Source organism: Myodes glareolus, chromosome 8 (genome assembly GCF_982192425.1).
Source record: "Myodes glareolus chromosome 8, mMyoGla1.1, whole genome shotgun sequence".
Classification (NCBI taxonomy): Eukaryota; Metazoa; Chordata; class Mammalia; order Rodentia; family Cricetidae; genus Myodes; species Myodes glareolus.
The window spans coordinates 16935334-16953858 of record NC_142033.1 but is presented as its reverse complement, the minus strand read 5'-3'; the positions used below and the strand labels follow the sequence as shown (position 1 = coordinate 16953858).

The 18525-nt window shown below is 38.3% G+C and overlaps 1 long non-coding RNA gene across 1 annotated transcript in view; it reads left to right on the top strand.

Moving 5' to 3' along the window:
- The first annotated feature begins 465 nt into the window (after window positions 1-465).
- Window positions 466-18525, top strand: part of LOC125396179 (uncharacterized) — a 31017-nt gene continuing 12957 nt past the window's right edge. The window contains exons 1-4 of the long non-coding RNA XR_007230743.3: window positions 466-591; window positions 3948-4140; window positions 7685-7833; window positions 11692-11930. This is a non-coding gene — a long non-coding RNA (uncharacterized LOC125396179). The remainder of the gene's footprint in view (window positions 592-3947; window positions 4141-7684; window positions 7834-11691; window positions 11931-18525) is intronic.

Below are 18525 nucleotides of genomic sequence, written 5' to 3'. Positions count from 1 at the left end.
TTAGTATTTAGCCAAGGCTGGCCTCTTACTCATGGCAATTCTCCTGCCTCAGGCTCCATCGTGCTGGGATTATAGGCATGGCCACTGTGCCCTGGCTTGTGTTCCTGGGAAACTGAATGTGCTGTAAAGTTTAATGATTTGCTTTTCTATTAACAACATAATCAATACTAAGCGGTTAAGTCCGATTTGGGTTGCAATTGTGGTTTATTTTCTAACTTGTTCTCTGGACTTGAATATATTACATAACCTCTCTGAAAATCAATTTCCCATTTCCTGTGAGAGTTATCCTGGAGAAAGAAAACCCTGTAAAACCCTCTGCTTGGCATTTGGTAAGTGTTCAATAAATGTCTTATAATGTTCTTCGTCCGCTGAATCTTTCCCCACTTAACTATAACATCATCAAGATGTGTATCACCTGTCATTGGTCTGAAGTCCAAAGGTAGAAGAACTTAAAGTTTAAAAATGGCCATGGCCATGGAGTGAACATGCCATGAAAAAACAAACGTTTGGATGAGAACCCAGAAGGCCAGAGTTAACTGAAATGCTGGCAGTTTGACAAGAATAATTTGGATTGCTAAATGGTGCACAAAGGTAATGATGAAGTCTCTCTTTACACGTGTAGGTCTTCATCCCCAAGTTATCCTGAGGCATCTCTGAATCGAGAGACTAGACACTTTATTATATATATATAATAAAATTATATATATAATAAACTATATGTACATGCTACTCACCTTATATTGATGATTTCTGGAAGAGAGAGGAACAGATTTTCCCAGAGTGAGCTGATTTTCCTTTCCTATAGCTATGTTTACTGGGGCATTTCTTCCCTCCTTCTTTATGGACCAGTGAAAGCGCCCTGGATATTTAAACTGTTATCTGCAAGAAGCACAGGCAATTTTCTAGGGCTCTTGGCCCCTACCAGACTTGAATAGCTTTCTTTGAAGGTTCCTGGAATGCTCAATGGCAGTCAAAAAAATCTGTCTAATTAGTTCAATTCAGTTCCACAAATGTGATCTGAGCACCTGGAGTCTAACAGAATGGTGTTCATAGACAAAAGAGATTGTCCATTCATGTATTACTTCAAAAGATAACAGAACACTTCTATTTAAATAACTGTTAGGGTTGGCAGATCATTAAAATAATTATGACATAATGCACAAGCCTGCTTAGGCTCCAAAACCAGCTTATTGCTCATCTGCTTATAAAAGCAACGCCTTTTAATTTTTATAGCACTGATATTCTAAGAAAAAAAATGAAGCATTATTATTACAATTTTATAAAAGGTAAGCTCCTTGAATACATGAATTGAGCAATTGAGATTGTAAATCATTGGTTGTTTATCTAGGAGATATTATAAATTTTACATAATTTACTGATGTAATTTATGAACTTTTTTGATTTATTAAAGTGAAGGTTTCTGGAACACAGCATCATTTTTTTTTGCATAGTCTTCGGTATTTTTTTTTTCAAACTGTCTAAGAATTTTATTTAATAAAACATTTTAAAAAACAAATAACCAAGTCTTTGCCAACTGAACTTAGGCCACTGGCACACAAAAATCTTTTAAGTATAAGGTAGCAAAAAACTCATGGGAAAGATTTTTTTTTTGTAATTTTATTAAATTATAAAAAGTTTCCATTTACGCCCCTCCTCCCAACACCCTCCCACTCCCCCCTCCCTCTCCTCCTCCCTCTTTGTCCCCTAGGGAAGTCAGGGTCTCCTGCCCTGTGGGAAGTCCAAGTTCCTCCCCCCTCACTCCAGGTCCAGGAAGGTGAGCATCCAAACAGACTGGATCCCAAAAATCCAGTATATGCAGAGGAAACCAGTCCCAGTGTCATTGTCAATGGCTTCTCGGAAAGACTGCAGGCCAGCCACATTCAGAAAATCCGGCCACATTCAGAGAATCTGGTTGGATCACATGCTCGTTCAGTCACGGTCCATCTGGCCTTGGTAAACTCTCATTAGATCCGACCCCTTGTATCAGTGGGTGATAGTATCCCTCGCAGTCCTTCGTCTCGGTATTTTTTTTCAACCTGCAGTCCTCTCTCTATTGCTTTGTCTCTGAACATCCTGCTTCTCTTTGAACTCAGGTTTCCGTTAAGCTTGTGGAATTCAATTAGGCTTTTTAATATTGTCACTAATAAGACAGTTTCTATAATCACTGTCTATTTCTCTCTGGATCATTAGACACAAATTTGAAACCAGTAATGTTAAAATAACATTAATGCACTCTCAAACTATGCTTACCTGTATTGTCTATGACTCACATATATGCGTACGCACGTGCGCGCACACACACACACACACACACACTCACACACACACACACACAGAATGATATTTTCTCTATGTTTTGCACATGACAACAGGCTCAAATGAATTAGAGTTATCAAATAGTAGAGCACATTAGAGCAAAAGAGAAATTAGAATTCAGCTCGTTTTCTCCTGTGTTCAACACCTGTGTAAACTCAGCAGGGGCCTCGGCATTTAGATAACATCAGAGAGAGTCTCTATGTATCCAGAGTTAAAGAAGACCTTTCTGCATTCTGAAGTGTTTGGTCTCCCTGCCATAATGTATTTGCATCATTTATCTTTGGGAATTTTTCAAGGAGTGTGTTTAATAGAATCAAGATTGCTCTAACTTTGTTATAAGAAGCCATCTGGAAGCCTCCGTATACATATCGTGTAACTGGATAAAGAGTGGAAATAATTTGCAGTTTCACAAGAACACTGGATTTAAAAAAAATCCAAAACCAAAAAAATCTAGAAAAACCCAGAGATCAGAAAATTTCATCAAGAAAAGCCTGATAATTTGTAGTTTTACTGTGTTTAAAATATAATTTTCTCCCATAGAAGTGAATGAGTTACAAAATAGCTGGAAATTTTGATGGAGGAAACTTCTACAAATGTACACCTATGGTTTATGTCTCTCCTCCCAAAGTCATGTTTTAGAAACATGATAATATTCACAGTGAATATATAATTTCCATTCTGGCTTTCTTTTATTTACCATATTAAGAAAATGGGCTTTAAAGTGAGAAAATTCGAATGGAACAGCTAAATTTCAAATATTGTTTTATTATGAGTCAATAATAAATCTTAGTCACAGAAAGAATGGCAAAGTTTTAAATACAAAACACTTTAGAGTGTAAATTGTCAGATTAAAGTGACAAACATGTAATAGAATTTATTGTGGATTTTTTAATTTTACTTTTCACCAGTCTGCCAGGGAAGTTTTTTTTCTTATACATTTCTTATACATTTTTGTCCTTGGGTTTTTTTTTCTACTTAGTTTAAGGCTCCTAACTACTATTGTTAGTTTTTTTTTTTTATTGTTGTTGTTGTTTTTGGCAGAGGGAGGGGTTTCTATGTAGGATTCAGGCAGAAATATGAAAAGAGAGGGAAATGAAGGTCTGGAATTTATCTATTCATTTATTTTGAGACATGGTTGTATACCTCCTAGACTGACTCCAGAGTCCCCAGGAAGCTGCAGATGACCCTCAAGTGCTGATGCTCTTGCCTTTACTTCTCGTGTGCTGGGGGACGAACCTGTATCACGAGGCTCTGTTTACGTGATGCTGGGATTTCTTCTCAGGGCTCTGTGCATGCTAGGTTAGTAATCACCGAGCTACAATCTAGATTGCTGAAAGTGATTTTGAGAGTTAAGCAGAAGGAGAAAGTCTATAGATGAAGCAACCCAGCAAAATGTTGACAATTTCTGCATTTGATACATACACTTTATTTCTTGCTCTACTGATGTGTAAATTTGAAAATTCTTCAATAGAGAAGATAGTGGTACCACCAAGAAATTTGTTATCAAAATCTTGAAATCTAGGCTTCATAGATAAGCAACAACAACATTTTCTGAATTATGTACCTCCCTTAATTGTATCAAGAAGCAGTCTGTTAAACTTAGATTAACAAGTTTCCTCCTAACTTTGAAGTTTTACAGCTTTGTGGCTAGACCATGGCACCAGCTGTTCTCAAGGATAAGTTGGCTGGACTTGAAGAAAGAAGAAAGACTGAATCTGCATGGTCTATCCCCAAGAAGCTGAAGGGGAGCACAAGAGGGCCCTTGCTCTCAGTCCTGACCTCCTCATCTAGGCTGAAGTCTTGGAGGGGAGAAGTGAGTGACAGGTCAGTTGGAAGCATGGCTGCACAAGAACATATTTTAATGTTACCTCAATAAGAAATACGCGAATTTGGTAATCATTCCAATCAAACAAAATGGTTTATCAAAAAGCTTAGCCATCTGCTGACCTAGAACTGTTAATCCCATCTGGTGAGTTTTCACTTAAGAAGAAGGGTTGGGGGTAAGGGAGCGTAGGTGGGTGTGAATGTACAGGGGTGTGCTGGCACACAGCTCACAGGTGTGGGGGTGTTAGCTACTCTATGAAGAGGTCTTGCTCTGGCATGGAGCAGAAGGGGTGGCGTCATCCGAATGGGCGGAGACATTTGACCTCCCAATCATCCTTCTCCAGGAGAACTGGGAACAGATGACAAACCATCAACCATGGCTCTTTACCAGTTGAAACTCAGGACCAGTGAACTTCTGGAAGTATGCCCGGGTGTTGTCCTCCCAATCCCCCTAAGACCCCGAGAGGACGAGTCCCCTCCTTTCACATTGCTTCATGCCACATAGGGAGAGTTACTGCAGCGGGGGCCAGTGGAGGTAGTTAAAGAGAGTAAAACACACAGAAACAGACTGAGCTCTCAAACAGGCTCTCAAGGAGGAGAATGGAAAAATTAATTTTTATCTTGTTCTCTACCACTCAGTGGGGAAGAAGATGTGTGACTGGCTACAAGAAAAAAAAAACAAACTATTTTTAACCATATATATGGGTGAAGTGAGAATACATTTTTAATGCTACTATATTAATATGTATATCTGGTAATTTGTACAGACAGTGTAAACTGTCTTACTAAATCAGCAAAACACTCTGTAACTGGCAACTATTGAATTGTATCCTACCTCCCCAGAGACTACTATTTCTCATCTTGAAAATTCCTGTTTGCTCACCAACACTCTCTCTATGCTCTTTAATGAAAGGTTTCAAGTTTTTTTTTTTCTGGGCACAGAGTCAATAATTGCACTCTTAACCTTTTTTAGATTAAATTTCCATATAATATGACTTTTTTGACAGTAGTCAAAAAAATGATGATATCAAAAAAAAATGATAAAAATGATGATGCGTTCCTTCTCTGCATTAATTCTTTAAAATCAAAAAGCCCATTTCCCCCTGACTTTTAATAATGTAACTACAGCTCAGCGAACGCGTAAAGAAGCATAGCTGTTTGGTGTCCTTATTCAGTGTGTGTATTGGTTCGGTTTCATATATTGAGCCCAATTTATGTGCTGTACTTTAAAAGTTATTTGGTATTATTGTGTGTCTATATTTGTATATGATGTGTGTGATTGCTTGTACCCCATGAGTGGAGGTCAGAGGACAACTTTGTGGATTTATCTCTCTTCTTTTGGTGTTATATGGGTTATAGGAATTGAATTCAGGTAATTAGATTTGCACTGTTGGGTGGCAAGCTCCTTTGGCCACTGACCCATCCACTTGGCCCTCTGTTACACATTTATATGCTGGATGTGACCTATCATTGACAGAATGTCAATGTCACATAGCTCATGACTGGATATACATAAGATCTCTCTCTCTCTCTCTCTCTCTCTCTCTCTCTCTCTCTCTCTCTCTCTCTCTCTCTCTTTCTCTCTCCCTGTCTCTCCTGTAAGGCAGGAGGAGGCCAGTCTAGGCAACCTAATGAACACACTGAACATGGTTTTTCCTTTCTTCCTTCCTTTCTTCCTTCCTTCCTTCCTTCCTTCATTCCTTCCTTCCTTCCTTCCTCTCTCTCTCTCTCTCTCTTCTCCTTCTTCTTCTTCTTCCTCTTCCTCCTCCTCCTCCTCCTCCCCTTCCTTCTCCTCCTCCTCCTCCTTCTCTTCTTCTTCTTCTTCTTCTTCTTCTTCTTCTTCTTCTTCTTCTTCTTCTTCTTCTTCTTCTTCTTCTTCTTCTTCTTCTTTTTGGAAAAGAAAATAGATTACGAACAACAACACAATCTCCCAAAGAAGGTATGTTAAAGTACATCGAGAATCTAGTTCTTAGCATTCCGGAGATAACCTAATTTAGAAATAGGGTATTCACAGATTTAACCACATTTCTATTAGGTTGTATGGGTCGATTTTAATCCAATTTCACTAGTATCTTCATAGAAAGGGCATGTTTGTACACGGAGATAGGCTCCAAGAGAAGATGATGGGAAATTAAGGAGCACATTATGTGATGATGAAGGGTTGTAGTAATAGATCTCCAAGCACAGAAGCGTTAGTGCCACCAGAAGCTAGAATCCAGTGGATCATATCCTTTCTGAACACCTCTGAGAGAGAATTTCCTGATTGGCATATTGACTTTAGACTCTGACTTCCCCAGACTGTAAGAGCAAATGTCAGTTTATAAGTTGTCTATCACATTCCTAGCAAACCAGTACAACATATGGAAAAATGCAATTGAGAAATGTTGTCATAAAAAAGGAGAAATCTGTAACTTTGAAGATAGAGATGAAAGAAGGATGAATATCTAACGGAGTAAGTGAATTAGAACACCAGTTAGTTCTTCAGATATACCTTCCTCTCTGTACATCCAAGTTAACTGTCCTTCCCTCACTACTGCAAGAAAAGTAAATTAGTACAATAATAAATAATACATAAATAATAAATACAAATTTATTTAATAAAGTCATTAACCAGGAACTCTGGATTCACGAGGAAAAAAGGATGATATGGCACATTGAAAATTGGGAAAATAAGTAAAAGATTTATTATTTGTTTGTTTCAGACTAATAGTAGTGCTAGTTTAAGCTAGCTTGGAACTCACTATGAACACCAGTTTCTGCCTCCCAGATGTTGGGATTATAGTTATGTTCCAAACATATCTAGTGCAGAAACAATTACTTTGAAATTTCCTACCACTCTGGGGCAACAGAATGTTAGAACTATAAATTCTTTAAAGAGAATTTTATACAGTTGAATATACCGTGCTATAAATTTGAAAAAAAACATGAATACAAATGTCTAAATTTTCCTGAGCACTGGCATTTCCAGAAATTTCAATGTCTGCACAGAGAATAGTTCTAATTCTGTATAAAAATAAGCTGTTCTAACTGTAGAAATTAATGTATTTATTGTCTCTCAAGTTTTCTATTTGGAAATCACATTATACAAATTCGTAATATATACATTTTCAGTGTTTATAATACATGTAGTGGATATATAAATATGCATATGTGTATATGCACATATATAAGGAACACAGAGCTTAAATTTTTTATTTAAAAGAAGTAAATAAAATATTTGCTTATGTGTGTGTGTGACCCCAGGATTCCATAGATATAACTTGAGAAATACTGTTCTAGGTACTGGATACTGGGGAGGCCAGTATTGGCCCTAGAAAGTTATAGAAACTTAGAGGAATTGTTCAATAAAATGCACAACCGAAAAGCTCACTGAATAGCTTACAACTTTGGCAAAAGGATTGTTTCTGCAAACAATACATTTCTGTTTTGTTTTTCTTGTTCTGTTAATCTCATGTCTACCATCCTTTAGTCCTTGTATGAATGAAAAATCTCTGGGGCTAGAGAGATGGCCCAGTGATTCAGAACACTGGTTTCTCTTGCACAGGACTGGGTTCAATTCCCAGCACCCACATAATGGTCACTGTAAGAACCATCCGTAAGAATCACAACCATCCGTAACCCCAATTCTAGGGGATCCAACAGGCACACATGGTGGACATATATGCATGTGAACAAAATATTCATACACACTAAGTAAATAAATGAAAAAGTTAAAAAAAAGGAAAAATTGCAATCAGTCTTTCTTTGTCCTGCCAGCTAGGTCTCAAATAATGACATGGAAATTAATTATGAAAGCTCAGCCTATAGCTTAGGCTTGCTCTTAACTAGATCGTATAACTTAACCCATTTCTCTTAATCTACATTTTACCATGTGAGTTCCTACCTTTCTTTCATTCTGTATGTCAACTTCCTCCATGTCTTGTTGGCATCTCTTCTGCATCTTGATTATCTCTTCCTACGTTTTCTCTCTGCTCGGAAGTCCCGCCTATACCTCCTGCCTAATTATTGGCTATTCAATTCTTTATTAAACAAGTCACAGCAAAATATCTTCACACAGTGTCCAAATATTTTATAACATTTCCCATTTTTGAATAAATAAAAAGGAAAGGTTTTAACTCTTACGTAGTAAAACTTATATACCATAAGAACAACTACCAGGTAAGAATTACTTTCACAATGTCCAGTCCAGTCTGTTTGTATTTGGAAAATTTGAAGAGAATACTCTATTATCTATCTTATGTTGATAAATTTAAAGTTTTATACCTAAACCATTCTTCTATCATAACTTATATTACCATACTAAAACTATCTTTTTGGTTTTCAAACATTTTCTTAGATAAACAATTTAAGCTTTTATGTCCCTCAACCTTATAAACTTCATATCTCTTTTGTGAGTTTTTATTTTTTTTGATTTGATAACAAAAAAACAGTAACTATAACTATCTCATCTTCAACCCCATCAGAGACCCAAGGAGGATATTCTATTACCTGAGTAAACAGGAAGTGCAGAGCAAGCAACTTCTAAAACTTTTGAAATGACAGAGACAGCTGACTGCTTGGGCAGTCACCCAAAGTTCTTCTGTAACATTGGGGCAACCATTTTCAGCCTATAGGCCTAGAATATTTGACAGACTTTTCTGTGAAGCAGGAATTTTGTAGGACTGTGCTACCTTTTCTTGTCAAAGTTTGACTAATTCCTTCTTTTGTGTCCTGCTTGTCCAGTTTTGACAGCTTTCTGTCAGCAGTAGAAGCAAGGGCAGATTCTTGCCTAGATGACTGGCTTCGTCACGAAGAAAGCAAATTTCTTATGGAGGTTTTTTTGTGCACATCATCCTTTATTGAAATAAATTGGTGCTGCTAGAAGCACACATGTCTCACTGCTGTAAAAAGCTTTATGCTATTAAAACCTTATAAATGCCTTGTTTTATAGGCTTTCAGAAATGTCCAAAGATCATCTATCTATTTAAAATATATCTCTGTTTAACTTTGAAAATATATCCAACCTGATTACAAGTTTGCTTCTTATAGATACCTAGCTAATAACCTGCATTTTTAGTATACTAAATAGTTTTTAAGGACTAAAGCTTTACATTGCATTTTAAAGTGAGTTCCATAGCATCAATACCTTAGACAAGAATAAAAACATATACAGTATAACAAGAATAGCCTTAAATTTTTATCAATATAAAAAATCCATACCAATGTAAAATATTTGAGATCAATAGCTGCTTTTTAGTTAAAAGAAAATTCAATAATCTACCCTTTTATCCTATCATCCCTTTTTCTCCTTATTCTTTTCAAAGAGAGGTACTTGAATCCAATCTCTCTTGCTTAGTTTCCTCCTTTACCATGACCAGTTAATAACTTGTAACCAACCTCTTAAATAATAACAAACATTCATAACCCACCGAATGGCTAAAGACCTCTTACCCTACCTCTTGGGAATGGGGGTACCATGTTCTCTGGACTGCTTCTTGTTGTCTGGGGGTGACAACATTCTTAGGGGACCCTGAGAAATTGGGATAATGGTCATGTCCTGGGAGAGCTAGCTGTATTATTATTTTTGTTTAGTTTCTGTGTGGTGAGAAATTGTAGAGCTTACCTGAAGTCTTGACTGGATAGCTGTGAGGCTGGACCACATCATCTAGTAGCTTTCAAGTTGTTCCAGATGCAGAATTTTGAGGAAACTGCCGAAGAGGAATTCTGAGAGGCTGCATCACTTGGGTTACTTGCCTTTATTGGTGTCTGGTCATTTTTTGAAAACACATGAACTTTTAGAGGTAATATCTATCTATCTATCTATCTATCTATCTATCTATCTATCTATCTATCTATCTATCTATCTATCTGCATTAACACAAACATGGAATATGCAGTGTGCCCAAGTCAGTTAAAGATGATTTTCTTATTCTATGTTTGAACAGGTAAAAGGCATCTGTCAAATTTATAAGTCTGTTAGGACTGCAAATCCAAACTGTAATATAAGTCTCTATGCATCCACATGAAAGGATGGCATGTAATAAGTCATGAGGACTCTGTAGCCACCAAGATTTATCACGTCTCCTCCAGTCTCATAGTCTACCATGTTTCCATAGTAGATAAACCAGCATATACATTCCTCTATCTCTGCTGGGAAGTCCCACCTATACTTCCTGCCTAGCTATTGGCTGTTCAGTTCTTTATTACACCAATCACAGCAATACATCTTCACACAGTGTACAAATATTCCAAAACAAAAAACGTCATGCAAAAAGGTTGAAATTTAATGTTGAGTTTCAATGCTCAAATATAGACATAATTTATTGGGATGTTAAGGAAGCTTCTCATTGTAGCCTTTCTCTATGACCAGTGTCACTCAAGATCGGTCAGAAAATGGATCAAGTTCAAGAGCAGTGCTTTTGAGAAGACCAGATTGTTTTTTCCATCAACTGTTAGAGATGGTATCAGACAAAAGTAACAGCATAATTTTTCCTAAAGTTGAGATACTTTTTTGTGACCGATATGATGGTAGATTAAAATTTACCAGACATTAGATTAGAAAGTAACTATTGCAGATCCTAGACAATTGTTACAATCTCAATTACCATTTGAGTATATAACACTATCTATTTTACAATGGCATGCATGAGGATTCAATGCCTATACACATCCCGTAACTGCTCAGTAGTCTTCCAACTCCCCTGCTAAGTATATGCCTATGTTTTCTTGTGTGCCCTTCTGGATATTACTTTATCATGAATTAATCAAGAATTTAAAGGGGGTTGGAGAGATGATGATGCAATGTCTTAGAACACTTTTGCTCTTGCAGAGGACCAGGTTTGATTCCCAACATCTACATGGCGCCTCACAAGCAACAGTAACTCCAGTTCCAGGCATTTCCATGTCTTCTGATCTCTGTAGGCACTGGGCATGCACATAGTGCACACATGCAGATAAAACACCCACACTACAGAGTAAATTAATAAAACTAAAGTAGAAAAAGGATTTACATATTCCTGTCAATACACACTCTCTTTCTGTAGCCTAAGTGTTATTAGTGGCAGATTATATATCCTGTTCTTACTTTACTTTTCTTTTCAATACAATGTGTACACTAGGCAACTACTCTACTTCTCAACTATAACTCCATCCCAAAAGAAATGCTTTAAAGGTTATTTTTTAAATTTTTATTTTAAATTTTTGATAATTACTCACACAAATGAACTATTTATGTTATTTTCTGTACCCTTAATCACACAACTTCTTTGCCTGCCCTTCACTCACTATCAAGTTTATGCCTCTTTTTAAAAAAAAACATTATTGTCACATACACATGCTGAATTTATTTAGTGTTGCCCATTTGTGCATGTGCTTAGGACTGACTGCTTGGGATTGGACAGCCCATCAGGAGACCAGACCCTTCAAAAATCTGAACGTCCCTATCTCAGTCATTTATTAATTATTGCTCTTCCTTAGTATAGGGCCATAGGAAATTCCCCCATCCAGTCTGGCACATTGACTGGTGTTGTCATTCTGCAAGGTCTTATTTATGTAATGGTTTTTCGGTCTTAGATTTCATGGATGCAGCATTCCTACCATGTCTAGAAGATACCGTCTCACAGCCGGCATCCTGGTCCCCAGGCTCTCACATCCTTTCTGCACCCTTCCCCCGGGGTGTCCCCTGAGCTTGAGGCATTGGCGCTGCATTGAAGATGCACCTGTCTGAGCTTGGCACTCCACGATTGTTTGTTCTCTGCATAGTAACCAAACATTTGTCTCTTATATACGTCACGGAATAACCTCCATCTACGGTGAGTGGAAACTTCTTTAATGAATTGTGAACACTACTCTTATCTGCAGGTATAAAGCTAAGTCTTCAGAATATAGGAAAAACGGTAGTAGCAGGCTCTCCTCTAGTGTCTATAGAGGTCTTATGCATTCATAAAGCATTTTCTTTTTCTCTATATATAGAGTAATTGTTTCTGACTTCGCACACTTTTGAGGGCATTTAGACAGTTGGAAGCTCATTATAAAATTAAGTTTAGTAAGCTGGGCCATGTTGGTACACACTTTTAATCCCAGCAATCAGGAGGCAGAGGCAGGCAGATCTCCATGAGGTTCAGGCCCGCCTGGTCTATAGAATGAGTTCCAGGACAGCCAGGGCTACACAGTGAAATCCTGCCTGGAAAAACCAATAATTAAATAAAAATAAAATTAAGATTTAATCATTCACAGTGTGGGATGTTTTGAAGAACATGCTTTACTAAAGGTTGCCCTGTTACTCTGCTGGCATCTCGGGATACGTGAGAGGCTAAAACATTTTCCTCCAAGTAATGAAACCATGAGTGTGCCTGAAGCACATTCATCAGAGTGACTGTGTAACACAAATACTTCTGATAATTTCTCCTTTATATTCCCTTCCAGTAAAGCCAGAGAGTTCCAAATTCCACTGGATAGGAAAGTGAGAAGAAAGTGGACAATCAAAGGCATTCTCTCCACGAAAGAAGAGTCATACAAGGGAAGGGAAACTGGTGACTCTCATGCTGGTGGTAGATGCCAGAGGTCTTTTTGAAATAAGGGCAGCACGGAAATGTTATTGAAAATGATATAAAAATATTGACAAGAGTGGAAACAAGTAGAAGGAAGGGATGCATTCCCTGTCTGTCTCCTGGGGCAGTGTTGGTCAGCTCTAATTTGGTGTTAAGTGACCTCTATTTCCTGTGGTTAGAATTTCATGGCCAGAGTCAGCAAATTTGCAGAGAACTGGTTGGGTTTGTAGAACACACAGTAGACAAACATGCGTGGGTGGGTTCTCCAGGATAAGACATGCTGTGAATGTTCTAGATGAGTGTTCCATTTGACATTGGACTTACTGATAAACTCTCGCCAAAAGGGACAGTTATCTTCTAAAATGGTTTGGGCCATTCTGCCTGAGATCCACTCTGAACACCATGTTCTCATTTCCAGCCAGTGTTACAATGAGGACTTCATGATGTTCAGGATGATGGCACTGGCCAGGACTTCACCTAAAGAATGATTAGCATTTAATTTATCAAATCTGTCAAATACAGCAGGTCCTATATACTTCAACGCTTGAGAGTGCTTTTGTACTGAAGTACTAAAGTCTTCTCTTTAGTATTTTTTGAATGCAGTTCTAGCATTCCATAGGATCCCACTCTATCACAGTCTGTCTATCTATGACTGTGTATTATCCTTCAAGGATATTTGAAAGTCATTGTTGCTGACAATGCTGTAGTTTAGCCTTCTTGACTTAAACCAAAGGTAAAGGTTTGCAGGGACCATATTTGGCTATCCTCACACATCGTAACAGATGAATCAACACCACCAAAGTTGTAAAACTACTACTTCAGGCCCATCTGTAGGCCCATGAGCTTAGTGTGTGTGCCTCTTATTCATTCATATAGGACACAGTTGAACTATTATGGTTCAATATTGGGACGAGGGAGACGACTCCATCAGTAAAGTGCTTGCTTTTTGCTAGCACAAGGAACTGAATTTGACCCCTAGAACTCATGTTAGAAAAGCTGGTATTGGTGACTCACACTTGTTATTCCAGCACTGGGGAGGCAGAGCTGCTTAGCCAGTTTAGCTACTTGGTAAGTTCCAGGCTAGTAAGAGACTCTTACTCAAAAGAAAAGGCGAAAATAAATATATGGCACCAAAGGGATGACACTCTGGGTGTCTTCTGGCCTCAGCATGCTCTCTCTGTCTCTCTCTCACATGTACCTGTATGCACACACGTGCACACACACACACACACACACACACACGCATACACACATGCACGCTAATACCACCCCTTCACAGAGAAGATTCAATGCTATAGCACTGGCAAACAAGAGGGAGTGACTGATTTAGAGGGCACGTGGGTAAAGGATTGAACACCAGGAGACTGCTGAAGCAATGCTAGCTTCTCAATACCATATGATCGTGGTCGCTTCTGTTATACGAGGGTCTCTCGAGTCTGGCCTAGATGGGAGTATTTTCAGAGAGTTCCAAGTGAGACACCATGAGAAGTGCTTTTGGCTTTCTCTTTAGTCTGTCTGAATCCTCATCGTCTTTCTCTTTAGCCGCTGGTATGTCCGAGTGACATTAAGGGCACATTCATATTCTCAATCCTCATGCCTTTCTGCTCTCCCACCCCTGGAAATGCTTTCTATTTCATTTTCAAGAAGAATGTAATGCCCCTTATTTATAGTCAGAATTTCCAAATCTAAGGATTGGAAAAGAAAGACAAAAGACAGTGTAGACTGAGACTATTCCAGTTTTACTTTCGGTAGGCAGATGAGTGAGCTGAAACAGCAAACTCTTTTCTAGCCAAAACTGTCAAAATGACTGTGTCACTTGGAAACTCTGTAATGACGATAGATGGAGGTTAACATTTCTGTCTTTCTGCATCCTTTCTGTAAAAATTTAAAATATTGCCAGGCAGTGGTTGGCACACGCCTTTAATCCCAGCACTCGGGAAGCAGAGGCAGGCAGATCTCTGTGAGTTCAACGCCAGCCTGGTCAACAAGAGCTAGTTCCCGGAGAGGCTCCAAAGCTACAGAGAAATCCTCTGTCTCAAAAAAAAAAAAAAACCAAACAAAAAAATCCTTAAAACATTGAATAAGGAGATGGCAATGAAAAGAAATTCAAAAAGAAAAACTTCAAACATGTCCTTATTAAACATGTGTGGCTTTTTTGATGCCTGTGTCTAATTTATTTGCTTCTTGCTGCCTTCAGAAGGTTGGCTGGATCCTGGCACAATGCTGCAGAAATCCACGTGCTCTTTGTATGTGTCCTGTGTATGTGTCCTTCTCTCCCTTCCTCTAGTGGAGATCCTTGCAGATATTATCCTCACCGGTCACTTGCTGTCTAGTTCTTCATCTACCTCATAAAACCTCAAAATCAATCATTTCCACTGTTTGCCAATGCATGGCTGGCCCTCAGCCTTTCTAGGTCACACCAAGCCTATTTCTTCTTCCTGTTCCTTTCCTCCTTCTCTTTCGGCTTCTGTTCTTCCCTTCCCCCCCGCTCCTTCTTTTTTATGTATCTCCTTGCTCTAATAAAACTTGGCTCTCTTGGTCATTGATGAACATTACCAATCACCAATTATGCATAACCTCCTCTCTTTAACACTCTGTGTTCATCTATTTTTTGGCTTTTCACTGATTTAGAAAAGTTTTCCTCTGTCATCCCCAAATTGGGTTAATGATTCTGATTTTGAGTGCTTTTATTTCTTTGGCTACTTCCCTTTCAGAATTGGACACAGAGTCTAGCATATTGGAAGAGCCTAGCATTTATTTTACAGTAAGAAGTGTATGGTTATTTGAAAAATGGCTTTGCTATACAGTCCTGGTTGGCCTGGAACTTGCAGTGTGGACCAGATTGTAGACTGGTCTTGGACTTCTTGCAATCTTTATTGCATAATAAATTTTTGAGTGGAGGAAGGATAACAAAACAAAACAAAAAGTTTACAAAAATACTATTGAGTTTACTTTGCCTTAGCAACTGATATCCATTGGCAAGAAAATGTGAGTTTTCTCCAATGGAGTCCCGCTGGGTATATTAGCCACACTTAGGGCAGTTCCCATGAACAGGAGTAGTTGACTAACACAAAACAAACTCAATGGTATTTTTGTAGACTTTTGGTCTTATTTTTCTTTGAGCATTTTTTTCTCTTATTAGTCTTTTGATTGTTTATTTTGATTTCTGCTTTTTATGTTTTGTGTGTTCCTTGGTTTTCTTTTGTTATTTTGTTTTAAAGAGAGAGAGAAAAAAACCCCCATAAAGTTGAGTAGATCAGGAGTAGGGAGGTAGGGAAGATCTGAGAGGAACTGGGGTAGGGGAAAACCTACAAAGTGTATTGTATATAAGTTTTTAATAAAAAAGGTTGTCATCAAGTAAGAAAGCAAGCAATTGATTCATGAAGATGATGGGCAACAAGCATAATATAATGTCATTGAGGTCAACATAGGAGAGGCCAATCACTTGTCACTGACTGTGTCCTTTCATATGCATGTAAAATGTAGCAAATTCTATTTTGTTGTGGACGAATACAGAGATTTGAAATGGGGCTCCTCAGCAATGGTAGGGCTAGTACTTAGCTGAGGCAGTTGAAGAAAACATGGACAGTTGTGCCTGCTGGACTCATGGGTCTAATGGACTTTCAGTTGATGTGGGAGTCCCCTCTGTGTACTGTGATTACCATTAATAAATAAAAAAGACTACTTTGGGTCTATAGGGAGGCAGAACTTAGGTAGGCATGAAAAGCTGGACTAAATACTGGAACAAAGAAGGGCAGAGTCAGGGAGATGTCATGGAGACACCACCAGAGTTAGACATGCTGGAAACTTTAGCTGGTAAGCCACTGCCGTGTGGTGATACAAAGAATAATAGAAATGGGTTAAATTAACATGTAAGAGTTAGCCAATAAGAAGCCAGAGCTAATGGGCCAAGCAGTGATTTAATTAATACAGTTTCTGTGTGATTATTTCGGTTCTGGGTGGCTGGAACGAACGAGCAGCTCCTCCTATATTTAGTTAAGAAGGAACTCTAGATGAGCTAAAAGCTCTTGTTTAGAACCTTGCAAGCTTTAGTTGGTTCCCTTGTGCTTTGTAGGAAAAGGAAGGCCTCAGGACCTCATCTCTCAGTACTGTGCTGCTCTCTTGAGGGTCTTTCTCAGTTGGCATTCTCAAATCCATTACCAGAACAGCAGTGAGGTTTGACCTCCAGAATTCATGACATCCTCCTGAATGACTGTGACTGTTTCCCAGTCTTTTCTTCACTATTCTGATAAAAAGACTTCCCTGACGCTGTCATTGCTCTCTTAATTTCTATGTCAGTTTAACATAAAAATTAGAAACTCAGTAGTCGGACAGAGGGGAATGAGGTTCTGTGGTGACCTGAATGGTGCATGCATGCATGGTCACTGAATGGTAGGCAGACTAGAATTCATCCCCCTTTTCCTCTTTTCCTCTTGCTCCTCCTCCCCCTCCTCTCTTCTTCTTCTTTTCTCCTTCCCTCCTCCTTTTGTATAGAGGGTCTCACTATGTAGCACTGGCTGGCCTGGAACTCACAGAGCTTCACCTGCCTCTGCTTCCTGGGTGCTGCGATTAAGAGTGAGTGTGTGTGTGTGTGTGTGTGTGTGTGTGTGACCCAGAACAACCTCAGATTAAAATTCATTTAAAACATTTCGAGGACTACATATACTATTGGACAGTGTGTTTCAATACTGACGTTAAATAGGGAGTTACCATAAGGGGCTTTCTGAATGTCCTCTTTCCTTGTCTTGGCCTATATCAGATGTATTGGTGGGGTAGACCTGATATTTTATGTCACATCTGTTCATAATTGAGTTAGATTTGGAAACTAGACAGTATCACCTGAATTGTCACTATTACAACAATGGCTGGTATGCTGTTACCTAGTACTTTGCAAAAGGCTATTTTTTCATAGTTACTATTATTTTATTTTAAGCTCTCCTGAGTGGTAACCTAGTCTAAAGCCTAGGACACAAAGTCAAAGCAGTGCTTTTCAATGTTCCCTAGAGGAGAAAGTCACTAAACACTGTGAGAATTTAATATGGCTGCTTATTTCCTCTTGAACAGTCATCACAGCCTACTGATATTTTAATATTCATCAGCGATATTTATGAATAACTAATTTAATTTATTAATTTAAGTGATTTAAGCTTTCTCTGCTATAGATTTGTATCACCTGGACTTATAAGGAAGCTGTATTTTTGCTGCACACGATGGGACACACCTTCAATCCTGGCAGTCAGGAAGCAGAGGCAGGAGAATTCCAGAGAGTTTGAAAGTTTGTATAGGGAATTAAAGGCCAGCCAGGGTTCCTGGCCATGAAGACCTGTCTCAAAAAACAAGTTACATTTTTAACAATGAAAATAAACCTATGGTATGTTAATTTAATTCAGTACAAAACAAAATTATGCTCTAAGAAAATAGTCTAGGAATATATCTGCTGCATTTCAGTAAAGGTCTTGTCAAATAAAGAAGCAGAAGTTTGTGATATTTAACATATTTACATATTAGTATACATAATATTTTATATATTAGCAATAACTTTTTAAAAGTTGTAACTCAAGATCTTATAATGTCATTCTCTTGAAGATTAAAACAGAAACGTAGACATGCCTTTTGTATGAAATGTAGATGACAGAGAAGCTGGGAGATTCAGAATCTTTGCAACTTGGGGGTCTTAGGTGTGGTGTGTAATTCTTCCTTCCATTCAGTCCCTCGCTCAGGAAGCCTTCCATTTTAGAACACAGCGTCCGTTACACAGCAGACATGTACGTGCAAGGGTTTGTTTAACTTAAAGAGATATAACATCTTACAAGCTCTCCAAACAAAGATGGCTGGTTCAAAGTTCCCTGGCCAGTGG